At 46.1% G+C, this 25,710-nt stretch overlaps 1 protein-coding gene across 1 annotated transcript in view; it reads right to left on the reverse strand.

Moving 5' to 3' along the window:
• LOC141220271 (uncharacterized) overlaps nucleotides 1–25,710 on the reverse strand; it is a 255,305-nt gene that overhangs the window by 51,928 nt on the left and 177,667 nt on the right. The window lies entirely within an intron of this gene.

Here is a 25,710-nt window from a genome sequence, read left to right on the forward strand (position 1 = left end):
GTACAGTGTGGAGATGGGGCACAGTATGGGAGGCAGTGTATACGGAGGGACATTGTGTAGGCACAATATGGAGGGAGTACAGTGTGGAGATGGGGCACAGTATGGGAGGCAGTGTATACGGAGGGACATTATGTAGGCACAATATGGAGGGAGTACAGTGTGGAGATGGGGCACAGTATGGGAGGCAGTGTATACGGAGGGACATTGTGTAGGCACAATATGGAGGGAGTACCGTGTGAAGATGGGGCACAGTATGGAGAGGGGGCATTGTGGGGAGGGGCACTGAAGATGGGGACAGTGTGGTGGCTATAGGTCATAACGTAGGTATAGTGTGTAGGATGGACAGTGTATAGGTCATAGTTGTTAAGGGGCGATGGTGTGGTGTATATCTTTAATATAACGGGGGATGCGTGTCTCTGTCTGAAGCCTTTATAGACTGCGCAAGCGCGACACGCCTGCGCAGTCTGGCTCCAGACAGAAGACCGCATGGAGCCGTTACAGGTAAGAAGAGTGTATGGCGCCGGAGATCACGGTATGCGTAGACACTGAATGCATACCGCGATCTCCAGCGCCATACTTACATACTTACCTGACCGGTAGGAGTGTTGCCGTGGCGTCTCTCTTTGCCGGAGACCGGGGCGTCGGAATCGGCGCATGCGTATAGCGCTATCCAGCGCCATTTTACTGAAGACACATTTACAGTGTGTCTTCAACAAAATGGCGCCAGACAGCGGGGTATGGGCACGCGCGTACTGCGGTGCCACACTCCTCCTCCGGCAGAACAGGACACCACAGCGCTGGAGCACAGGGAAGAAAGGTGAGTACAAGTGTTTATTTTTTGTATGTGTGCAACGTGAAAGGAATGAGGGGTGCCATACATACCAGGATAAAGAAAAAAATTGCTGCACAGCTGTTTAGTCGGTGCTCGAGTAGGGGCCGAACCCATGCAATATAGTGGAAAAACCTCGGCACTCAGATTAGATCAAGTAAAAGAAATTTTAATGCAGTCCAAAAATTAAATAAATGACAAACGTTTCGGTCAAACCGACCTTCATCAGTACAACAGACTGCCTGATACGAGGGGGTTAAGGCATGAGAATCATGGTGCCATGAACTAGCGGTGGAACCGCGTTCTACACCAGGCTCCCCATATACTCCATGGTTAAGGTAGTTTCCGCTATATTGAGACATTTTGTCCTGATTCCTGATTCTCATGCCTTAACCCCCTCGTATCAGGCAGTCTGTTGTACTGATGAAGGTCGATTTGACCGAAACGTTTGTCATTTATTTAACTTTTGGACTGCATTAAAATTTCTTTTACATGATCTAATCTGAGTGCCCAGGTTTTTCCACTATACATACCAGGATTGGGGGGTGAGGGGTACCACACATACCAGGATTGGGGGGTGAGGGGACAATGCATACCAGGATGAGGGGTACCACACATACCATTATTGGGGGGGTGAGTGGACCATGCATACCAGGATTGGGGGGTGAGGGGACCATGCATATCAGGATTGGGGGGTGAGGGGACCATGCATACCAGGATTGGGGGATGAGGGGTTCCATGCATACCAGGATTGGGGGATGAGGGGTTCCATGCATACCAGGATTGGGGGGCTGAGGGGACCACACATACCAGGATTGGGGGGTCAGGGGTACCACACATACCAGGACTGGGGGGTGAGGGGACCATACCTACCAGGATGAGGGGTACCACAAATACCAGGATTGGGGGTGAGGGGACCATGCATACCAGGATCGGGGGGTGAGGGGACCATGCATACTGGGATTGGGGGGTGAGGGGTGCCATGCATACCAGAATAGGGATGAGGGGTACCATACATACCAGGATAGGAATGCGGGGTACCATGCATACCAGGATAGGGGTGAGGGGTGCCATGCATACTAGGATGAGGGATAAGGTGCCATGCATAACAGGTTTCTGGGATGAGGAGGCCATATATACCAGAATTGGGATGAGGGGTGCCATGCATATCAGGATGAGAAATGGGGTGCTATGCATACCAGGATGAGGGGTACCATACATACCAGGATTGGTGGATGAGTGGTGCCATGCATACCAGGATGAGGGATTGGGTACCATACATACCAGGATTGGGGGATGAGAGGTGCCATACATACCAGAATTGGGATGAGGGGTGCCATGCATACCAGGATAAGGGATGAGGGGTGCCATGCATACCAGGATAAGGGATGGGGTGCCATGCATACCAGGATAGGGATAAGGGGTGCCATGCATACTAGGATGAGGGATTGGGTGCTATGCATACCAGGTTTCTGGTATGAGGAGGCTATACATACCAGAATTGGGATGAGAGGTGCCATGCATACCAGGATGAGGGGTACCATACATACCAGAATAGGGATGAGGGGTACCATGCATACCAGGATAGTGATGAGGGGTACCATACATACCAGGATGAGGGGTACCATACATACCAGGATTGGGGGATGAGGGGTACCATACATACCAGGATGAGGGATGGGGTGCCATGCATACCAGGATAGTGATGAGGGGTACCATACATACCAGGATAAGGGGTACCATACATACCAGGATTGGGGGATGAGGGGTACCATACATACCAGGATGAGGGATGGGGTGCCATGCATACCAGGATTGGAGGATGAGTGGTGCCATGCATACCAGGATGAGGGATTGGGTACCATACATACCAGGATTGGGGGATGAGGGGTGCCATACATACCAGGATTGGGATGAGGGGTGCCATGTATACCAAATTTGGGATGAGGGGTGCAATGTATACCTGATTTGGAATGAAGGGTGCCAAACATACCAGGATTAAGGATGAGGGGTGCCATGCATACCAGGATTGGGGATGAGGGGTGCCATGCATACCAGGATTGGGGATGAGGGGTGCCATGCATACCAGGATAGGGATGTGGGGGGGCCATGCATACCAGGATTAGGATGAGGGGCCATGCATACCAGGATAGGAATGAGGGGTACCATGCATACCAGGATGTGGGTGAGGGGCCCATGCATACCAGGATGAGGGATACCATACATACCAGGATAGGGAAGAGGGATGGGGCACCATGCATACCAGGATAGAGATGAGGAGTACCACACATACCAGGATTGGGTATGAGGGGTGCCACGCATACCAGGATTGGGGATGAGGGGTGCCACGCATACCAGAATTGGGGATGAGGGGTGCCACGCATACCAGGATTGGGGATGAGGGGTGCATACATACCAGGATTGGGGATGAGGGGTGCCACGCATACCAGGATTGGGGATGAGGGGTGCCACGCATACCAGAATTGGGGATGAGGGGTGCCACACATACCAGGATTGGGGGTGAGGGGTGCCATGCATACTAGGATTGGGGGTGAGGGGTGCCATGCATACCAGGATTGGGGGTGAGGGGTGCCATGCATACCAGGATTGGGGGTGAGGGGTGCCATGCATACTAGGATTGGGGGTGAGGGGTGCCATGCATACCAGGTTTGGGGGTGAGGGGTGCCATGCATTACAGGATTGGGGATGAAGGGTGCCATGCATTACAGGATAGGGATGAGGGGTGCCATGCATACCAGGATAGGGATGAGGGGTGCCATGCATACCAGGATAGGAATGAGGGGTGTCATGCATACCAGGATAGGGATGAGGGGTGCCATGCATACCAGGATAGGAATGAGGGAGCCATGCATACTAGGATTGGGGGTGAGGGGTGCCATGATGAATACTAGGATTGGGGGTGAGGGGTGCCATGCATACCAGGATAGGGATGAGGGAGCCATGCATACCAGGACAGGGATGAGGGGTGCCATGCATACCAGGATAGGGATGAGGGGTGCCATGCATACCAGGATAGGGATGAGGTGTGCCATGCATACCAGGATAGGGATGAGGGGTGCCATGCATACCAGGATAGGAATGAGGGGTGCCATGCATACCAGGATAGGAATGAGGGGTGCCATGCATACCAGGATAGGATGGTGGGGACAGGATGGGGGCAGCACAAATACCAGGAGGGGGGCAGCACATACCAGCATGGGAGACGATATACCAATAAAAATGCTCGCCACCCGGACGTAGAACGGGTTCAATAGCTAGTAGTATATAAGGGAGGACGGTGTGGAGGCAATATTTTATAGGAGAGGAGGCCATGTATCATAAGAGGGACAGTGTGGATGTCATTTTTTGTGTACGGAGCACAGGGAGGCGCTATTATTTATTCCGGAGTACAGCACAGGCTTATTTACGGCACAAACAAAAACCGAAGGGAAGACCCGACCATAAAGTCCCAAACATCAAATATAGTGAAAAAAATATTATTTTATTTATTAATTACAGGTGACAGACAAGTGGATAGAAAACAATGATAATGATAAAACGTATAATTAAAAACATTTAAAAACAGAGGCGCATATCCGGGTGGTGTATGAGAAAATTCATAATGGGAGCAGCCAATTAATAAATAGGATTACCAGTCCATACACATTGGATTATAAATGTATACATATGATTGTCACATAAAAACTATATAATAAATTGACCAAAATATATGAAGTGCAAATGCATATGCTATGTTAAACCCTCTTCCATCAATATGTACAGTACAGACCAAAAGTTTGGACACACCTTCTCATTTAAAGATTTTTCTGTATTTTCATGACTATGAAAATTGTACATTCACACTGAAGGCATCAAAACTATGAATTAACACATGTGGAATTATATACTTAACAAAAAAGTGTGAAACAACTGAAAATATGTCTTATATTCTAGGTTCTTCAAAGTAGCCACCTTTTGCTTTGATGACTGCTTTGCACACTCTTGGCATTCTCTTGATGAGCTTCAAGAGGTAGTCACCGGAAATGGTCTTCCAACAATGTTGAAGGAGTTCCCAGAGATGCTTAGCACTTGTTGGCCCTTTTGCCTTCACTCTGCGGTCCAGCTCACCCCAAACCATCTCGATTGGGTTCAGGTCTGGTGACTGTGGAGGCCAGGTCATCTGGCGTAGCACCCCATCACTCTCCTTCTTGGTCAAATAGCACTTACACAGCCTGGAGGTTGTTTGGGGTCATTGTCCTGTTGAAAAATAAATGATAGTCCAACTAAACGCAAACCGGATGGAATAGCATGCCGCTGCAAGATGGTGTAGTAGCCATGCTGGTTCAGTATGCCTTCAATTTTGAATAAATCCTCAACAGTGTCACTGTGACGCCTCAAAGCCTCCTGTAAGCCCTTTTCTTACCCTGAGAGATGGGGACTCGAAGTCGGGTCCTAAGTTGGAGAGATGGGATGCAGTCGTGGCCCGGACCCGCTCCGTGCCCAGGGCCATCACATTAAAAAAAGATGGTACGGGCTTATCTGGGTTGAGTGGCTGATTACGACTACGCCACCTGTGGCACCTGGTGAAGGCCACCAGCGCCGCTGCAGTCCGCTGAGGCATGGTCGTATAGTGGCCGACGTTGTTACTACTCCCCACAGGCGGAACAAGGCCTCAGGGCAGAGAGACAGGATGACGGGGGTAGTAGTCTAGAAAGTCTGTGTCGTGCGGTGTAGCGCAGAATAAAGAGTCCGGAGGCCATAGGGGTGAACTTCCAAGGCTTTACTCACATCAGAGATGGCAGAAGGAAGGCGACTCCCTGCTCCTCGCGGAGTTCTGCGGCCACCAGAGACAAGGGTCCGACAACCTCCGAGTAAGTCCAGCGTTAAATCAGGACCCTGCACCAGAGTGTTCCTAAACTTCAGACCGGGTCCTTTCCTGTCTGTGTGTGTAGATAGGCCGGGTCTCCCCCTGAACTCCTCTCAGAAAAAGGGCACGGGTGGCAGCTCTGCTCTTTCCGTTACTCGGTGGGATCCTCAGGGCCTACCGGGCTTTCCCGACCAGGACGTGGAGTAGCAAGGTCGGGTGTCGGGGGCCGGTACCCCTCTTGCAGCCGGGCTCCCTCTGAATACATCAGGTGGGCGAGGACAGGTGGCGTACACCGCTCCGTCTGCATCCTCCCTGGGACCCATTTGCGGTGGAGCTACACTCTTAAGCTCCGGGCCTTCTTGGTCGTGGTCCTTGACTGGGTTGAGACCTTCCTTGTCTGCAACCTGCCCCTCGTCCCAAGGTCGGGGTATGAGGGCTGTGCCTCCATCCCCTGCAGGTCCACACAGGATCCACTTTCAGGGTAGGAGATCACAGTACATGACAGCCAGTAAACTTGACTAACAAGGACCAAGAACGAAGATGGCTTATTATTAAATATGAATTTTACAGTGTCACTAAAATGTGAGTCCTCCACCCTCACCCACTAAATGGTTCCCCTAACTCTTGGTTCCCCAGTCTCCCTGTAACCAGGAGGGCAGCACCTAGTGCATTCTAGCCCCCTCTGGTGGAGAAGTGTGGTGTTGGATGTAAAGGAAGGGTCCTGAGCATCGCACTGTTCTTACCTCAGAGGAGGAACACTCCACTCCATTAAAGAAGTGCAGCATCCCTGTGGTGGTCGAACCCCCAGGGGCGCCACATCACCAGCAAAGCACCCCCACACCATCACACCTCCTCCTCCATGCTTCACGGTGGGAACCATGCATGTAGGGTCCATCCGTTCACCTTTTCTGCGTCGCACAAAGACACGGTGGTTGGAAACAAAGATCTCAAATTTGGACTCATCAGACCAAAGCACAGATTTCCACTGGTCTAATGTCCATTCCTTGTGTTCTTTAGCCCAAACAAGTCTCTTCTGCTTGTTGCCTGTCCTTAGCAGTGGTTTCCTAGCAGCTATTTTACCATGAAGGCCTGCTGCACAAAGTCTCCTCTTAACAGTTGTTGAAGAGATGTGTCTGCTGCTAGAACTCTGTGTGGCATTGACCTGGTCTCTAATCTGAGCTGCTGTTAACCTGCGATTTCTGAGGCTGATGACTTGGATAAACTTATCCTCAGAAGCAGAGGTGACTCTTGGTCTTCCTTTCCTGGGGCGGTCTTCATGTGAGACAGTTTCTTTGTAGCGCTTGATGGTTTTTGCAACTGCACTTGGGGACACTTTCAAAGTTTTCCCAATTTTTCGGACTGACTGACCTTCATTTCTTAAAGTAATAATGGGCACTCGTTTTTCTTTACTTAGCTGCTTTTTTCTTGCCATAATACAAATTCTAACAGTCTATTCAGTAGGACTATCAGCTGTGTATCCACCAGACTTCTGCACAACACAACTGATAGTCCCAACCTCATTTATAAGGCAAGAAATCCCACTTATTAAACCTGACAGGGCACACCTTTGAAGTGAAAACCATTTTCGGTGACTACCTCTTGAAGCTCATCAAGAGAATGCCAAGAGTGTGCAAAGCAGTCATCAAAGCAAAAGGTGGCTACTTTGAAGAACCTAGAATATAAGACATATTTTCAGTTGTTTCACACTTTTTTGTTAAGTATATAATTCCACATGTGTTAATTCATAGTTTTGATGCCTTCAGTGTGAATATACAATTTCCATAGTCAAGAAAATACAAAAAAAACTTTAAATGAGAAGGTGTGTCCAAACTTTTGGTCTGTACTGTATATATACCACAATATATGTATCACTATTTCTCCAAGAATGTGCAAAGTTGCAATTATATATACATATATGTTCACAAGGTGTGTGAAATTATGTAAACATTATCCCATGTTACCACAGGTATGCAAAATTTACAAATAAATTAAATATGGCAAAAAGAATAAGTAATAAGGAAATCCTTAACATGGAATGAACCACAAAAATGTGCATATGAGGTAATCCCTAAATGTTAAGCCATATAATTGGCATGCATCAGTTGGACCACATAATTGGCAAATATCAAGCTAATGGGTACTTACAATGAATAACCACGTTCCCGAACCCGGGCATGCGTACACACCGACGCGCGTTTCGGCAAGCGCCTTCGTCAGGGGGTGGAGACATCAGTAAAGCTGACACTATAAAAAGGGGCCAAGTGCCAATCAGAGAAGGAAGGTGTGTTGCGGTGGACCAATCGACATGGAGGGGGTGTGATGTGACGCGATGCGGGCTACGGTGCGAGCCCGCCCCAATGACAGCCACGTCAGGTGACCGGCAGCTCCGAGAACACGTGGTGTCCACGTGACCCGGAACTGCAGGACCGCTGTGGACGCGGCCGGCATGGAGGCGAACAAGCGCTTGAGCGCGCCTGTGTGCCGCCATCTCCAGGACAGAAAAGGAGGCGTGGTGTGACACATGTAGTGCCGCGAGGGCAGCCGCGACCACCGCGTCATGCGACCCAGTGCCAAGACCACATGATCGCATGAACCACGTGATCCAGCGCAGAGGGCCACATAAAGACGCAGCGGACACAGGTGCCCAAGGGCAGCAGGGCAGACATGCGTACCGTCTCCCTTCTGATAGTAATATCAAGATATATAAAAGAAAGAAATAGGGCAGATCTCTAAACCCTAAGAAATGATATGCCAAAATGTGTCCAGCAAAGAATACTCCCAATTAATAGGATAGTTCTGTCATAGGAGACATAATAATTTTATGAAGCGAAAATAATGAACGATCAAAAATAGATAAAATAATATAATAAGTAATAATAGATAATTAATTATAAATAAAAGTTGAAAAAATAAAATAAATGGTGATTAATTAATCAATCAAATAATAAACCAAATAATAAATACAAAATACATATTAAAAATGAGTAATAATAATGTGTGAAGAAAAACATAAATAAGATTATAATGAATATAAAAATAATAAGGTGAAAAAATAACAAAAATAAAATGACAATGTATAATGAGGTGGTGATGAAAAATATATAAATAGATATATAAATATAAAGATAAATATAATAAAGTGAACGTAAATTATGATAAAGTGAAAAAAATATAAATAAAAATAAAATAAATTAAATGTGTAATTGAATACCATATGTATAATGTGTAAGAATGTGCAGAGATGACATATGCTGATGAAAAGTGATGTGAAAGAAAGTGATAATGTGCAAAAAAGAAAGACAAGTAACAAACCAAAACAGAACACCACGAAACAAAACAAACCAAGTAAAGTGCCATGATGAATACTAGGATTGGGGGTGAGGGGTGCCATGCATACCAGGACAGGGATGAGGGGTGCCATGCATACCAGGACAGGGATGAGGGGTGCCATGCATACCAGGATAGGGATGAGGGGTGCCATGCATACCAGGATAGGGATGAGGGGAGCCATGCATACCAGGACAGGGATGAGGGGTGCCATGCATACCAGGATAGGGATGAGGGGTGCCATGCATACCAGGACAGGGATGAGGGGTGCCATGCATACCAGGACAGGGATGAGGGGTGCCATACATACCAGGATAGGAATGAGGGCTGTCATGCATACCAGGACAGGATGGGGGGTGCCATGCATACCAGGATAGGATGGTGGGGACAGGATGGGGGCAGCACAAATACCAGGAGGGGGGCAGCACATACCAGCATGGGAGACCATATACCAATAAAAATGCTCGCCACCCGGGCGTAGAACGGGTTCAATAGCTGGTAGTATATAAGGGAGGACGGTGTGGAGGCAATATTTTATAGGAGAGGAGGCCATGTATCATAAGAGGGACAGTGTGGGTGTCATTTTTTGTGTATGGAGCACAGAGAGGCGCTATTATTTATTCAGGGGCACAGCACAGGCTTATTTAGGGCACAGCAGGGGCAGCTATTTTTATTCAGGCGGCATTATAATGACACTTTTATTATTAAGGGCAGTGTGTCGACATGTGCTGCAGAAGACCGAAGAAAAGAACATCTGTTGAGCTGCGGATGTAAAAACTTACCCTGGAATCAGGGGCAGATGAAGAAGAAAATGTGAGCAACCAGAGAAGACGTCTCCTATAAGGTACCGGGATCTAAGGCTGCATTTACAATGGACAAACGCGGCACCTAAATGCCCCCTGACTGGTTATATGGAGCCGATCAGCAGTCGTTTAATCGCCTGTGAACCTTATTATGATGGTTCTGTGGGCAGAGAATAACACTGTCCTCGGCAGCACGTTTACACAGGATGATCTGCTGCCCAGAACAGGAATATTTAAGCTTAATGATTTCACCTGATGAACTAATGTTTTGCTCGTACATCGGGTGACTGTCAGCCGGTTTAGATCGGCCGATCAGTATCCGATTATTGGCCGGTGTAGATGCACCTTAAAGAGTCGCCCTGTGTTCCCCCAAGATTCCAAAGAATCCATGTAACCAGCCTCGCCCCTATCTGAACCTAGCGGCGTGCGTGTAACATTGGTGGCCCGTACGGGGAGTCCTGAGCAGGAATTAGCGTGTAGAGGGAGAAGAGGAAAACTGTCTGGAAAAAAACAGCAGCTCAACTCTACTCTGCTACACCAGTTAAAGGGGACCAGCCCTAAAGAAAACTCACTAGCAGCAATGGATGTGGAAATACAAATGGACAGAATTAGTGAGCTGCTTCTTCAGTTAACCTGTGAAAAATTGAGAACAGTAGCAGAACATATAAAGATGTCAGAAGAACAGATTTCTAAAGCACACAACCGCAGACAACCGTTAGCTGCCATTAATTAAAAAATGGATGAGCTGGGGGAGAAAGAAGCTGAAGACGTCATGGGGACGGTCCTCCAGGAGCTAACACAGTTTCTAACCAGGTTGAAGTTGGAGGATGGAGGGGCAGCACCAATTACGAAAACCGGGAATCTCTGTCCGCAGACTGAACTACAGGTATTGGAAGAACTAGTAGACTACCTGGTAAAACCACCCATCTTGGGATATCCTGATTTCAATTTACCATTTCTTCTTCATTGTGATGCTTCTCAAGTTGGACTGGGAGCTGCCCTGTATCAGCATCAAGATGGAAAAATGAGAGTGATTGGTTACGGTTCTAAAACGTTGACAGACGCCGAGAAGAATTACCATCTACATTCCAGAAAATTAGAGTTCCTGGCATTGAAATGGGCTATCTGTAAACAATTTGGAGATTATCTCTACTATAGCAAAGAGTATGAGGTATACACTGACAACAACCCTTTGACCTATGTCCTTACTACAGCCAAACTGAATGCAACGGGTCAGAGATGGGTCGCTGAACTAGGTGACTTCAATTTCAGCATCAAGTACAGGCCAGGAAAATGCAACGCGGATGCTGACCCGTACACAAATCGCAGAAAAGAGAGGTAATATTGTACAGTAAAAAATACATTTTAACCGGCCTCGGAGAGTTTTTTTCGGACGTGGCAACAACAAACTGATGTATTCAACAACAATGAACACTCATCTCCAGATGATGATACCTTGCACCTGTCCATATTGCAAATGGAGCTAACAGCGGTATCAATAGGGAATAAGATAGATTTTTACAAATTTTTTGCAGCACGCTGTATAAGGTAATAACACCTGGCTGTATCTGTGTAATATGCTATCCATACTGCGATAGCTCACCCATAAACAAATTTCAGATAAGAGAGGTAATTTTGGAGAATATGAAATCAATTTGAATTGGTCTTCCCATTATTAATTGTAAAAATAGAAGTTCCAGTGGAGATCCAACAGTAAAAGAAGATTAAGTTTATTCACAAAGTAGTTAAACGGCAGCAACACGACCAGCTAGTGTGAATACCAACGCGTTTCCACCACCTAAGGGGAATGATGTATTTATCGTCATGTGCATGCAATAAATAATAGTATGGGGAATAATACCTGACTGCAGTGATCAATATTTTAGATTAAATCCTGCCTCACGTTCAGACCTAGCAGCACCCTGGTGCCGAGTTGGAAGATCCAATAGGATTCACGGTTTAGTACCATTCTTCTGTAATTGCCACCTCTGCTAGATTTATGGACTTTATCAATAGCTCTAAATTTGAGTCCTGACAAATCACCCTTATGTACAGTATAATAACAAAATGACGAGATACTGCAGAGATCAGAGAGATGTTAATAGCTGTTGTGCTGGTTGCATCCGACATACTGATCGCGGCCCTGAACACAATCGACTAAGACTATGTGCCCACCATGCAGAAATGCTCCGGATTTTTCCTGAGCGTTTGTTTCTCCCTGGCAGAAAAAACGCATGAGGATTGTACATGCGGATTGTGCATGCGGATTGTACATGCGGATTGTGCATGCGGATTGTACGTGCGGATTGTGCATGCGTTCTTCACATGCATTTCCGCATGCGGGTTGACAAGCGATTTTAGCATCACTTGGAAAGTGCTTGTTAACTTGGTCACACTATATAAATCCATGCAAACAGCAAACAGCATAGATTTATATAATGTGACCATAAAAGAATGGTAAAAAATAAAAAATAAATCTATACTTACCTTCTGATGGCCCCCGCAGTCTTGCTTCGCTCCGTTCTCCCTTGCCGGCAGCTCGCGGTACACTGAAGGACCTGCCGACATCAGCGTCGCGTGACCCGTCACATGACTATGACGTCAGCGCAGGTCCTTCAGTCCACCGCGATGTGCAGGCATGAGAGGAGGAGCGCAGCGGGGGCCGTCAGAAGGTAAATATAACATTTATTTTATTCTTTTTTTACAGGTTCTATGGTACCCGGGTCCGGAGGAGAGTCTCCTGTCCTCTATACCCGGGTACCATCTGCACATTGAACGCGTGTATTCCGCATGTCCTTATCTAGTGAAGCGGGATACATGCGTTCTAATGCAAATCAATGGCGGCGAAAACGCAACACTTCGGCAAAATAATTGTTAGTGCTGCGTATTTTTCCGCAATGATAATGCGCAGTGGAAATTTCCGCATCATGTGCAGAGCACACGCGGATTATCATTGGGGAACATGGCGGGCCTTCTACCAAGCGTTTTTTAAGCATTTCTGCAGCGTTTTTGCCCCTGCGGAAACGCTTAAAAACCGCATCGTGAGCACACAGCCTAAGTAAACCACACCCGGTGTAATTCATAAACTGCTGAATATGGTTCGTTTTATTAGTGGAAAAGGAAGCGGATTCGTTACCTTTTAATACATCTAGTCCGGCCGCACTGGAAATATCCTTTTAAGCACAGCCATGTGTCTGAGATCTGCAGCTGAATTGATGGATCCGTGCTAGGAGCCAATACAGAGTCAGTAGTGGGGTCTCCTGGGGGTCTATCTGATGGGATTCTCTTTTAGGACACGTGACAATGTTTCATCTTGTTCTCGTACCGGTAAATATTTCTTCATTATTCTAACCCCATTATAATAACTGGGACTATACTCCGTGGATAATGTAATGACATTATTGGTAGCGGCTGTCGTGCATTATATTATGTGTGAATATGGGATATTATATGTTGTATGCTTCCTTCCCGCAGATACTATACTCCGGCTCCATTTAACTCTTTCCATGCAGGACTCTTTTTTCCCTATAGGACTCATGAGATTTGTATGCAGACCCTGATGGTAACAGTTTCCTGGCTCCTCAGCTAAGTACAGGTGTGATGTAATTATCATAATTAACCTGTTACATTCATTGGTCGCCATTAACATGGGACTTGTGTATTTGTTCCTTGTAAATAGCACCATTGTGTTTTCAGCAGAGAGCCCTGAGTAAGACCCCTCAGGGGGTGGAAACACTTTGGTGTTCACACTAGCTGGTCGTGTTGCTGCCGTGTATTGTAACTACTTTGTGAATAAACTTCATCTTCTGTTCCTTTTGGATCTCTGCTGGAACTTGTATTGTTACATTTGCTGTTCAGGCCGGTCCCGGGACTTCTGAGCGGATCCCTGCAGCTGTGTCCTGGATACTACTTACTGCTGAGCTGATCTTCCATTCTCCTCCTCCCTGCATATATCATTCCCATTATTAAGGAGTGGGTCTCCTACACATTTATTGTGTATATGTTATAATACCCCCGGTGACACTAAAAACCATCTCTGACAAAACGCCAGCGGCCAGGACCTCCAAGGCGTAGAGAGACAGTTCATGCCACTTGTGTAGCTTCAATACCCAATAGCTGTAAGGCACAGAGGAATCACGGAGGACGTTGGTACGGTCAGCAAGGTACTCCTTCAGCATCTTCCAAAACTTTTCCCTTCTTGTCAGAGTACCTCACGAATCAGGGCCTAGGCGCTGGGAGGGTCTGAGAAAACTGTTCCAGACCTTTGACAGTGTTTCCTTGTCTCTGGTTTGTGTATCCCTCACCTGTACTCCTTGGTTATCCAACAAAATGTGACCTCTGCCACCAGCGTTGTCAGATAATTCTTCATCAAGGGCCTTCTGGTACTGCAACATTTTAATAGACTTCTCTGCCAGACTAGAACGTTCTCCTTGTAGCGCGGGTCTAGAAGTGTGACCAACCAGTAATTACTGCTGCTCAAAATGCATATAACACGAGGGTCACGGGAAAGGCAGCAGAACATAAAGTCAGCCATGTGTGCCAGACTGCCAACAGTCAAGACTTCCCTGTCCTCACCAAGAGGACGACTGTCCATGCTCTCCTCCTCCTCCTCCTCGCTCTCCCTCTTCTTGGGCCATCCAAGCTGAATAGACGGTAATAATCTGGTGTGGGTAGTACCGTCTGTAGCACTGGAACCCAGCTCCTGATCTTCTTTCTCCTTATTATCACCCAATCCACATTGAGATGAGATAAGGCTGGGCTGTGTAGCATCACCCTGTCTAGTTCCTTGCTCCATCTCATTGTGCTCTGCCTGCAAAGCCTCCTCTTTAATTGTGAGCAGCGAGTGTTTCAGTAAGCAGAGAAGCGGGATGGTGATGCTAATTATGGCGTCATCACTGCTCCCCATCTTGGTTGAGTCCTCAGTTTTGGAGGACGGCACAGATGTCAGACATCCATGCCCACTCATCAGCTTTTATGTGCGGAGGCTGACCTGACTACCGACGGGCGTGTTGAAGCTGGTACTCAACAACTGCCCTCTGTTGCTCACAAATCCTTCCCAACATCTGCAACGTTGAGTTCCAATACGTGGGCAGTGGAACCTGTAGCTGACTTTCTAAAATGGGCACACATGCAGTGTACTTTCACAAGGAGCTCGGGCAGATCTGGGTAGGTTTTGAGAAACCGCTGAACCACTAATATGAGCACATGGGCCAGGCCTGGTACGTGCGCGAGATTGCCAAGCCTCAGAGCCTCCACCAGGTTCTGGCCATTGTCACAAATGACCATGCCTGGCTGTAGGTTCAGTGGTGAGACCTTCAGATCTGCCTGCTGTTACAGCTTTCAACAGCAGTGTGCGGTTTGTCACCTAAGCATATTAGCTTCAGCAGAGCCTGTTGCCGCTTTGCTGGGGCAGTGCTTCCAGCTTCCGACTGATGTGGTCATTTCGGATATGCAGGCTGAAGAGGAGGAATAGGTTTAGGAGCTGTAGAATGTGTGGGATTGACCCAGGGCCCACAATCCTCAGCGTCGGGAGGATGTGTTCCGTCCCAGGGTCCGACTGGGTCCTGGCTTCCACAGTTTTAACGTAGAGTGCCGTCAGTGAGATGTACCGTCCCTGACCACAAGCACTTGTCCATGTGTCTGTGGTTAGGTGGACCTTCCTAGTAACTGCGCTGGTGAGGGCACGGGTAATATTCTGGGACATGTGCTTGTGTAATGCTGGGACTACAAACTGGGAGAAATAGTGGTGGGTGGGGACCAAGTACCGAGGGATGGCCGCCGCCATGAGATTGCGGAAATCCTAAAAGGCAACATTTCCAGTGCAAGCAGTCCAGAAATGTGGCAGTTTAGTATTGTGGCCTGAGGATGGTTGGCTGCGTATGTGTGCTTGCGTTCCAAGGGCTGGGGTAGGGACAACTGAACGCAGCACTGGGACAAGAACGTGGTTGCTGATGGTGGTGGTTGAAAGTGTGCAATGACAGGTGTGTGGCGGGAGGCATCTTCGCCTGCGCCATAGACAGGGGATTGTCGTGCACGCACAACAGCGGAACAGGTAGTGGTGTCACCCGCAGACACTGTTGCTCTACCCTGGAGCTCTGACCAACTAGTCGGGTGCTTTGCTGTCATGTGCCTGAGCATGCTAGTTGTAGTCAGGCTGGTAGTTTTTCTGTCCCTGCTGATGCTGGCATTGTAGATGTTGCAAATGGCCTTTTTTGGGTTAACTGGACAGTCTTTAAAAAAGAGCAAGAATCGGGGAAGACATAGCAGTTGGACTGGCAATGTCCACTTCCCTAAACCTTGCCAACTTTAAATCGAGTATAATATTTGTCACATTCCCAAAAATGTCTGTATTATTACTGCAGTAATATAGGATCAAGTCTAATGACCACAGTTTTAGGTAGTGGCCTAATAGATAAGCTATTGGTCAGCGACCAAGTGTGAATAGGTTTGAACACACAGCTGGCAGGCTTTAAATGGAGTATAATATCTGTCAAACAAGAGAAAAAAGAAACCAGCTTAGCCACACTTCCTGGCGTCCTGAAGCATGGACCTCAAGGGACCACTTGCGTTAGAAGGAAAAATACAAAATGTTCCAGCTTCTGTCATGCGCAAAAAGATTTTAATGGTAAAATGGAAATTCCATGGAGAAAAAAGGCAAAGCAACGCGTTTCAGACGCAAGCCTGCGTTCTTAGTCAAAGCTATACCTGGAATTAACATGCGTAATTACATATAAAAGGCCCTCCAATACAATTCAAGATTGTCTTTTGTATTGGTAGTTTAATCGTGTGATTTCAATCAAGATAACGTCACATAATAAAGTCATCAATAGATAAACCCCAATATAAAACTACACAAATAAGAAAGTACAAAAATATATATATTTTTTTAAATAACTAATACTACCCGGATACCTGGGGTTAGAATTATAGAGAGTGTTGCATCGTCCTGAAGAATAGGTAAAAATGTTAAGATTATCTTTCTAATACTTTAGCACTTTCTTTACAATTCAGTCCACAATTTTATAGTATTAAAAAAGATAATCTTAACATTTTTTTACCTATTCTTCAGGATGATGCAACAGACTCTCTATAATTCTAACCCCAGGTATCCGGGTAGTATCCAAAAGAGCACAAACCTTGGGAAATACTTTATCCCCAAATGTATGTAATCCAATACAAAAACGCCACAGCGGGCTTAATTGCCCGGGATTTTATAAGTGTGGACACAGTCGATGTAATTTATGCCAAAATGTAGAAATAACAAAGGACTTTCATAATTCAGACAAATCACAATCATATCAAACAATACATTAATTGTAACAGTGATCATGTGGTGTATGTTATTAAATGTAATTCATGTGACAAAATGTATGTGGGGTGCACCATACGAAGATTAAAAGAACGAATCTCTGAGCAGATCACAGATGTATATAATATGTCAGATACAGACGCAACACATCCTATGCTTCCAGGCACTTCATACAATGCCACAACAAGAAGATTTCACTGCAGGTTTTCAGTATCGAAAAAATTATACCCAATCCCAGAGGAGGAGACATCAGAAAACGTCTCCAAAACCCAGAGGCATAATTGGATGATGAATCTGGATACATGTTATCCTACCGGCCTGAATATGCGACGCGAACTTACGCTCCACTATTAACATCACATCTTATATGCTCGCATGTATAATTATTTAAAATATATATATTATTGTACTTACTTGTGAAGTTTTATATTGGGGTTTTTCTATTGATGACTTTATTATGTGACGTTATCTTTTTTAAATCAGATAATTTTTTATTCATTTAGAAAAAAATAATGAAATACAACTTCAGTATAACAATTTTCCATTTTCTTATTAGCAAAAAGAACCCTCAACCCCCCTCCCCTTTTACAGACAGCAATAATAATCCCTCATCATTATATAAGATATGATCCAATATCCCACAAAACATCCTATAACCATTTCACTGCATTTCGTAGTGTATTCACCGGAATCTTCCCTCCAATAGCATTAATCACACCTTCCATGGTGCCCATAGGTTGTCACTGAGTTTGGCATTTTTCCTTTTGAAATAGATTTTCTCCTCCATCCGCACCACATAATCCACCTGCCTTATATACTCCTGTCTAGAGGGAGGCTCCGGTCGCACCCAATACCTCGCTATTACCTTTCTAGCTGCATATAAGAGTCTGGCAATTGCCAGTTTTGCGATATCATTCCCCACAAGTTCCTCCACATATCCCAGCAAGCAAACCACTGGATCTGTAGGAATTATACAGTGATAACGCCCTTCAATTAGGCCAGCTACTTCAGACCAATAGTTTCCAAGTTTTGGGCAACTCCACATAACATGTAGTATACCGTCAGCTTCTGACCCACATCTCGGGCAATCCGAGGTCTCCCGTACCCCTATTCTGAACATAAAATCGGGCGACCTATACGCTCTGTGAATAAGAAGTAGTTGGGACATTCTGGCGGGTTAACTTAGAGTCAGCTTGGGGATATATTCTAATATGGATTCCCACCTGTCATCCTCAATGGTACCAACATCTGCTTCCCACTTTCCCTTCGCCAAAACAGGATAATTCAGTAGAAAGGTGTGGAGCAGATCCGCATACACCGTAGATATGACACCTGTTTACATCCCCCCATACAAATATAATCAATGACGATGTCCCTTTGAACAGATCGGTTCCTGATTTTCCCTGGCTTAATAAACGCATGTTTAACCTGTGTATACTGATAACTGTGTCTGTCCGATTAGTGAAATTCCTCTTTCAGCGTCTCTAGGGTTTTGATGCTTTGATTATCCATCAGTTGGTAGATGTATTGTACACCCTTTACCACCCAGCCTCTGAGATCTCTTATTTTGTAAAATTCACATAGGTTTTCATTATCCCAAATAGGAGTATACGTTGTCAGCCCCACTATGCCTCTAATCTTCTTCACCCTCGTCCACAATTTATGGATTAGGCCACAGGTCAGGTATGACTTGCCCATCTTCCCAAAAAGTCCCGTTTCTAGACCCACTACCAATGGACTCTTTTTAAGATAAAGTTCCAGAACCGCCCAAATAGTCCCATTCCCTGCCCTCTGCTCCCACCCTCTAATATGCTGGGACTGAGCTGCCAAAAAATATACCCACGGGTTTGGTAGAGCGAGACCCCCCTCCTCCTTCGGCCTCTGGAGAGTCTCCATCTTAATCCTAGGCTGCCCTCCACCCCAGACGAGATCTCTAAATATTGCATTAATGTGCTGGAACACCGACCGAGGAATCCACACAGGGGAGTTATGTAAAACGTACAACAATTTGGGCATCAGCACCATTTTAAGAAGATTGGTGCGTCCCACCACCGAGAGGCGCATTTTGCTCCATGTAGATGCTTTATCCTTTAATTTCCCCAGTATCGGGTATACATTCAGCTGAAGGTACTCCTTTACTGGTAATGTTATTGTAATTCCAAGATACTTAAATTCTTGTAGCAACTTGAGTTGTGTACGCTCCACCTGTTCAAAATCTAAACTATTCAGGGAGTCTATTTCCATAATATGAGATTTATCCCAGTTAATTTGTAACCCATATAATAAACCAAATCTATTGATAATAGCTATTGCTCCATGTAATGATATCTGAGGGTCCTGTAAGAATAATAAAATATCATCTGCGTACAACGCTATCGTCTCCTCCGCCACACCATACCGGAATCCCCTCACCACGTCTGACTGTCTCAGTACAGCAGCCAACAGCTCTATGGCCGGAGCAAATAACAGCGGAGAGAGGGGGCAGCCCTGTCTGGTTCCTCTAGTCAAATCAAATTTATCTGACCACTCCCCATTTACTCTCAATCTGGCCACCGGACGTGTATATAACAATTTTATCCATGCCAAAAAAAACGGACCAATTCCCATCAACTGGAAAACACGAAAAAGATAACTCCACTCCACACTATCAAAGGCTTTCCGTGTGTCTAATGAGACCACCACTCCATGCCCAGCATTATCAGCGGCCAATTGCATATTAAGGAATAGTCGCCTCAAGTTAATGGCCGTCGATCTATCCAGCATAAATCCTGACTGATCCGGGTGTACAACACCAGAAACCACCCGGCTCAATCGGTTAGACATTACTTTAGCTAAAATTTTAATATCAGCCGGTAGTAAGGATATGGGTCTATATGAATCTGGCTGTGTCCGGTCCTTATCTGCCTTGGGCAGAACCACCACCGTAGCCTCCCGCATTGACTCCGGTAATTCTCCCACCTCCAGAGCCAAAAACACATCTTTTAATTTTGGCAATAGTACATCTCTAAGATGTTTATAGAATTCTGTTGGTAAACCATCTGCACCTGGGGCTTTATTATTTGCCATTGAAGCCAAAGCTTCTTCCATTTCCTCTACCGTCAGGGGGCCCTCCAAGCTATCCCTAGCCTCCTCACTAAGCCCAGATATCTGAGTACCCCTCAAAAATTGGTCTATATCATCTCCCGTGTTCCTTAATTTAGAGTTATATAGGTCACTATAGAAGTCTCTAAACACCCTCAAGATATCTCGCGTTTCAGTGACTAGGGTGCCAGTTGGATCCAAGAGACCATACACAAATCCCGGTTCCCTCTGCGCTGCCGCTATAGTAGACAACAGGTGACCAACTTTTTCACCCTCTTCATAAAAGGCAATTTTTTGGAATTCCCTCTTCTTTTCCCCATTGGCCAGAAATATTTTATCCACCTTTTTTTGAGCTTCCTTCATGTTCTGTTGCGCCTCTACGGTGGGATTAAGCACCAATTCCTCCTCTGCCCCCCTCAGCGCAGCCAATGCCTCTCTTTCCTCCAATCTGTTCTGACTTTTACATCTGGATATATCTTGAATCAATAAACCCCTAGCATAAGCCTTCATTGTGTCCCACACAGTTCCTATGGCTGTACTTCCCATATTGTTCTGGAAGAATTCCTCCACCTCTCCTGCTATTTTCTGAATATCTACCGTTTCCAGCCATACCGGGTGAACCTTCCACTCTTTCCGTCCACCATTCCCACACATACCGAACCTCAGTTCCACCAGCAAGGGACTATGATCAGAGAGTATCCTAGGCAAATAATCAATATGAGTGATGTTTTGGTTAAGCAACCCATTTCCCAAGGCTAAGTCTATTCTAGACATAGAACCGTGCGTCAAGGAGTAACATGAATATGTCTTCACTCCCATATGTCTCACTCTCCACAAATCTATCTGGCCCACCTCTGACACATACTTAGCAAAGGGTGTCTCCCGCTCTCCGTCAGTTCTTCCCGGTTGCCTACTAGTTTTGTCCCAAATTTTAGTCATTATATTGTTAACATCTCCAATCAGCAACACAGGAATCCCTGTCCAATGCCTCGTGAGCTCTATAATCTCTTGCAGTTTTGTCCCAGTAAATGGAGGTGGGAAATACACTGCCACCACACAATATAATTTGCCATAAAGTCAGCAGACTAGAAAAACGTACTGTCCATCTTTATCTATTTTAACCTCAACCTCCTCAAATGGAGTCCCCACATGCACCAAGATGGAAACCCCTCTCGCATATGCAGAATAAGTAGAGTGGTATACTTTTTGAACCCATTTCCTCGCCAGGAGCATAATTTTGTCCCTCATCAGGTGTGTTTCCATGAGGCAGATAATGGAAGGCCCGTGGGCCATAATATTTTGGAGAACAATAGCCCGTCTCTTACGGTCTGCCAAACCACGTATGTTCCAGCTTAACACCTTAACCATACCCGCCATTGTTTATCAGATTCAACTTCTGTGTATATAACCACATCATAAGATGTCCCCCATGCCGTCCGTCCCTGCCCCCCCCGCATCCAACCCCCCGTCCCCCATGCCCCAAACCAAAACTCCTCTGACCGCCCCTATCTCCCCCAAACCACCTCCCAATTTGTCGTTCCGTTCTCTCTATCCGAGAGTTGGTGAATGAAACCGGCCTATTCCACCAACTATCTTCCCAAAGGCCTCTCCCGCCTTATGAAAAACATATTATATAAAAGGTATATAAACTGTATGCACCACCAGTACGCCGCTCCAGTCCATGATCAGACTTGTATCCTGCAACAAATAGTTAAATGCAACCGAAAAAGGATAATTATAAATCACATTCACAAAACCACAATCTCCCTCTCTTCAGCCGTCCTTGTGCTCTCGCACTCGTCTAGAATTCTTTTCAATCCAGTCCAGAGCTTCTTCCGGAAATTGCAGAAAGTGTCCTCTACCCAGTGCAGCCAGTCTCAGCCTGGCCGGATACATCACAGAATACGCCGGTCCCATGTCTCTCAGCCTGGCCGGATACATCACAGAATACGCCGGTCCCATGTCTCTCAGCCTGGCCGGATACATCACAGAATACGCCGGTCCCATGTCTCTCAGCCTGGCCGGATACATCACAGAATACGCCGGTCCCATGTCTCTCAATTTTTTCTTTACATCTCTATAATTCATGCGCATTCTTTGCACCGTGGGTGAATAGTCTGAGTAGAACGAGATATCTTGTCCATCAATTGTTAAATCCTTGATCTTCCTCGCCGTACGTAAGATAGTGTCTCTGTCCCTGTAATTTAAGAGCCTCGCCAGCATGGCCCGGGGGGCTGCTCCAGGAGGCTGGGGTCTCAGTGGGACTCTGTGAGCTCCTTCTACAACAAAGACCTTTGACAGTTTATCAGTTCCAAATTTTTCCAGCAGCCATTTCTCAATAAACTCTGTAGGGTTTGATCCCTCTGATTTTTCCGGAACCCCCACTATCCTGACATTGTTACGTCGTGACCTGTTTTCCGAGTCATCATTTTTAGCAGTGACATCTGTTAGTTGCTTGTCCGGCTTTTTCTGAGCAGCTTGTAGAGATATTATGGTGTCCTCCGCCGTGCTCACTCTTTCCTCTATCTCTCCTGTGCGGACATCGGCTTTCTGAATGGCAGCTTTAATGTTAGTAATTCCTGCTTGCACACCCGTAACCTGCTTTGACAACTTTGTAAGCGCCTGTTTGCAGTATGACACCACAGTGAACACATCTTTCAGGGTGAGTTCCTACACAGCAGGGTCAGCAGAAGACTCCATATTTTTGTCCTGCACCTCATCTCCAGAGCCATCAGCCGCAGTCTCCTGCACCCACAGTATTCTCCTGATCCTCCATACCATCTTCTGCCCCAGCCTCCCTTTCTGAAAGTCCAGCACTGTGTTCACCCACTTCCACTCTTGCAAACCTCTCAAGGCGTGCAGCAGCCGACGTCCTCCTGGAGCACGCCGCATTCTCTCTGGCCGCCTCCTCCTGAGTCTCAGCGCCATCTTGACCCCTGCCTCCTCTACCAGGGCCAGTATCTCGCTGCCTGGTGCGGGTCATTACTTCTTTCCTGCTCGTCAGAAACGCTCCCCAGGGCGGCAGGAGAGCTTCTCACAGGATCCGGCGGTGTCTGAAGGGCTCAGCGGTATACCGGGTCGGCGCACACAGCGACGGTCGGCGAGAGAGCACCGGAACACGTCTGCCTACATCCCTGGCTAGGCCATGCCCCCAATGTGACGTTATTTTGATTGTCTTTTGTATTGGTAGTTTAATCATGTGATGTCAATCTTGAATTGTATTGGTGGGTCTTTTATATATAATCATGCATGTTCACTCCATGTATAGCTTTGATCATGTTTTCAGGATTTAGTATTGCACAGGTGATGGAATTATTGCCTGTGTAGGTGATGTAAATATCACCTGTGCAATACTAAGGAAATCCTGAAAACATGGTCTGTTGGTGGGCCTTGAGGCCTGGAGTTGGGGAACACTGCCCTAATAGATATGCTATTGGTCAGCGACCAAGTGTGAATAGGTTTGAACACACAACTGGCAGACTTTAAATGGAGTATAATATCTGTCACGTTCCCAAAAATGTCTGGATTATTACCGCAGTAATATCTGACCACCTGAGATGATGGACAAGTTTCTCTGCTTCCACAATACAGCAATGCTATTAACCCCTTTACAGCCTGTGGCCTATTAGTACGCACCAGGCTGTAACCCCCTTTTCAACCGGGCACATGTCTGCTGATTATTACAGCTGACATGTGTCCGCAACAGCCGCGGGTGAAAATTGCGATCCACCCGCGGCTGTTAACATGTTAAATGCCGCTGTCAATCTCTGACAGCGGCATTTAACATTGCCGCGCCAGAAGCACATCACTTACCCCGCCCAGCCGTGACCCCGTCACTTGATCGCAGGTCAAAGATGCGTGAGCATGACAACCCTGGGTCTGCAGCAGACTCCAGTGGTTGTCAAGATCTGATCGCTATGAGCGCCACCTAGTGGTTGGTGCTCATAGCACAGGAGCATTTCTGCTGCATAGAGGTGATCTGCTGATCCCCTGTATGTAGCAGAGGTGATCAGACAAGTGCTGCTTCTAGTCTCCTATGGAGACTATAGAAGCATGCAAAAAGTGAAAAAAAAAATGTTTTTAAAAATATTAAAAAAATTTAAAAAATATAAAAAGTTTAAATCACCCCCCTTTCGCCCCATTCAAAATAAAATAATAATAAAGAAACACATACACATATTTGGTATCGCCACGTTCAGAATCGCCCGATCTATCAATATAAAAAAAAGAATTAATCCGATCGGTAAGCGGCATAACGAGAAAAAAATTCTAAACACCAGAATTACGCTGTTTGGTCGCCACAGCATTGCAATAAAATGCAATAACGGGCGATCAAAACATCGGATCTACCCCAAAATGGTATCAATAAAAACTTCAGCTCGGCGCGCAAAAAATAAGCCCTCACCCGGCCCTAGATCCCGAAAAATGGAGACGCTACGGGTCTTGGAAAATGGCGCCATTTTTTTTTTTTTTAGCAAACTTTGGAATTTTTTTTCACTACTTAAATAAAAGAGAACCTCTACATGTTTGGTGTCTACAAACTCGTAATGACCTGGAGAATAATAACGGTGGGTCAGTTTTAGGATTCAGTGAACGTGGTAAAAAATTTTTTTTAAAACAATCTGTGGTATTGCACTTTTTATGCAATTTGACCGCACTTGGAATTTTTTTCCCGTTTTCCCGGACACGATATGGTAAAACCAGTAATGTCGTTCAAAAGTACAACTCGTCCCGCAAAAAAATACGCCCTCACATGGCCATATTGACCAAAAAATAAAAACGCTATGGATCTGGGAACAAAGGGAGCAAACAACGAAAATGCAAAAACGGAAAATCCCAGGGTTGCGAAGGGGTTAAAATCAACCAAATCTGACTGTATGCTGCTAACAAGCAAATGGAGCAGTAAAAATGGTGTATTATATTGCTTTCACCAAAATTATCAGGATTAAGAGCAATAAGAATATTAGCCCTGATATCTAGGACTATGGATATGAGTAACAGCAGCAGAAAGAATATGCAAAGGATCCTATTGTGTTGTATACACTCTCCACAAACTCTGCCTGCCTAACTCCTGCTATCACCAGGATTAATATTCAGTAGCATTAGTCCTTAGAAGGACTGTTAATGTAGATTTGTAATGCTGTGGAATACCTCACTAAAACAACCGCCAATTCTCTCCCTCGCTCAGCAGCACCTCTCCCTACAATGTCTGATTCCGGAGTGACTGTGTCGAGCATGGCGGCGCCAGATCTTATATAGACCCAATGACGCTATGCGGCCAGCCAATCACTGTAATGCCACAACCAACAAGGCTGAGGCATTACCGTGACTGGCAGGCAATCTCTGCATGTTAAGGCATCTAAATGTCTGAACAGCACCAAACATGCAGGGCGAGGACTCAGGCTCCCGCCCGAGCATTCAGAATATGCTCACCGAGTACCAAGCATCTCGTGCACTGAGATGCTCGGGCGAGTACCAAATCACTAATCAACCT

The sequence above is a fragment of the Phyllobates terribilis genome, unplaced genomic scaffold (assembly GCF_046119375.1).
Source record: "Phyllobates terribilis strain yellow unplaced genomic scaffold, ASM4611937v1 Scaffold_279__1_contigs__length_2497574, whole genome shotgun sequence".
NCBI classification, from domain to species: domain Eukaryota; kingdom Metazoa; phylum Chordata; class Amphibia; order Anura; family Dendrobatidae; genus Phyllobates; species Phyllobates terribilis.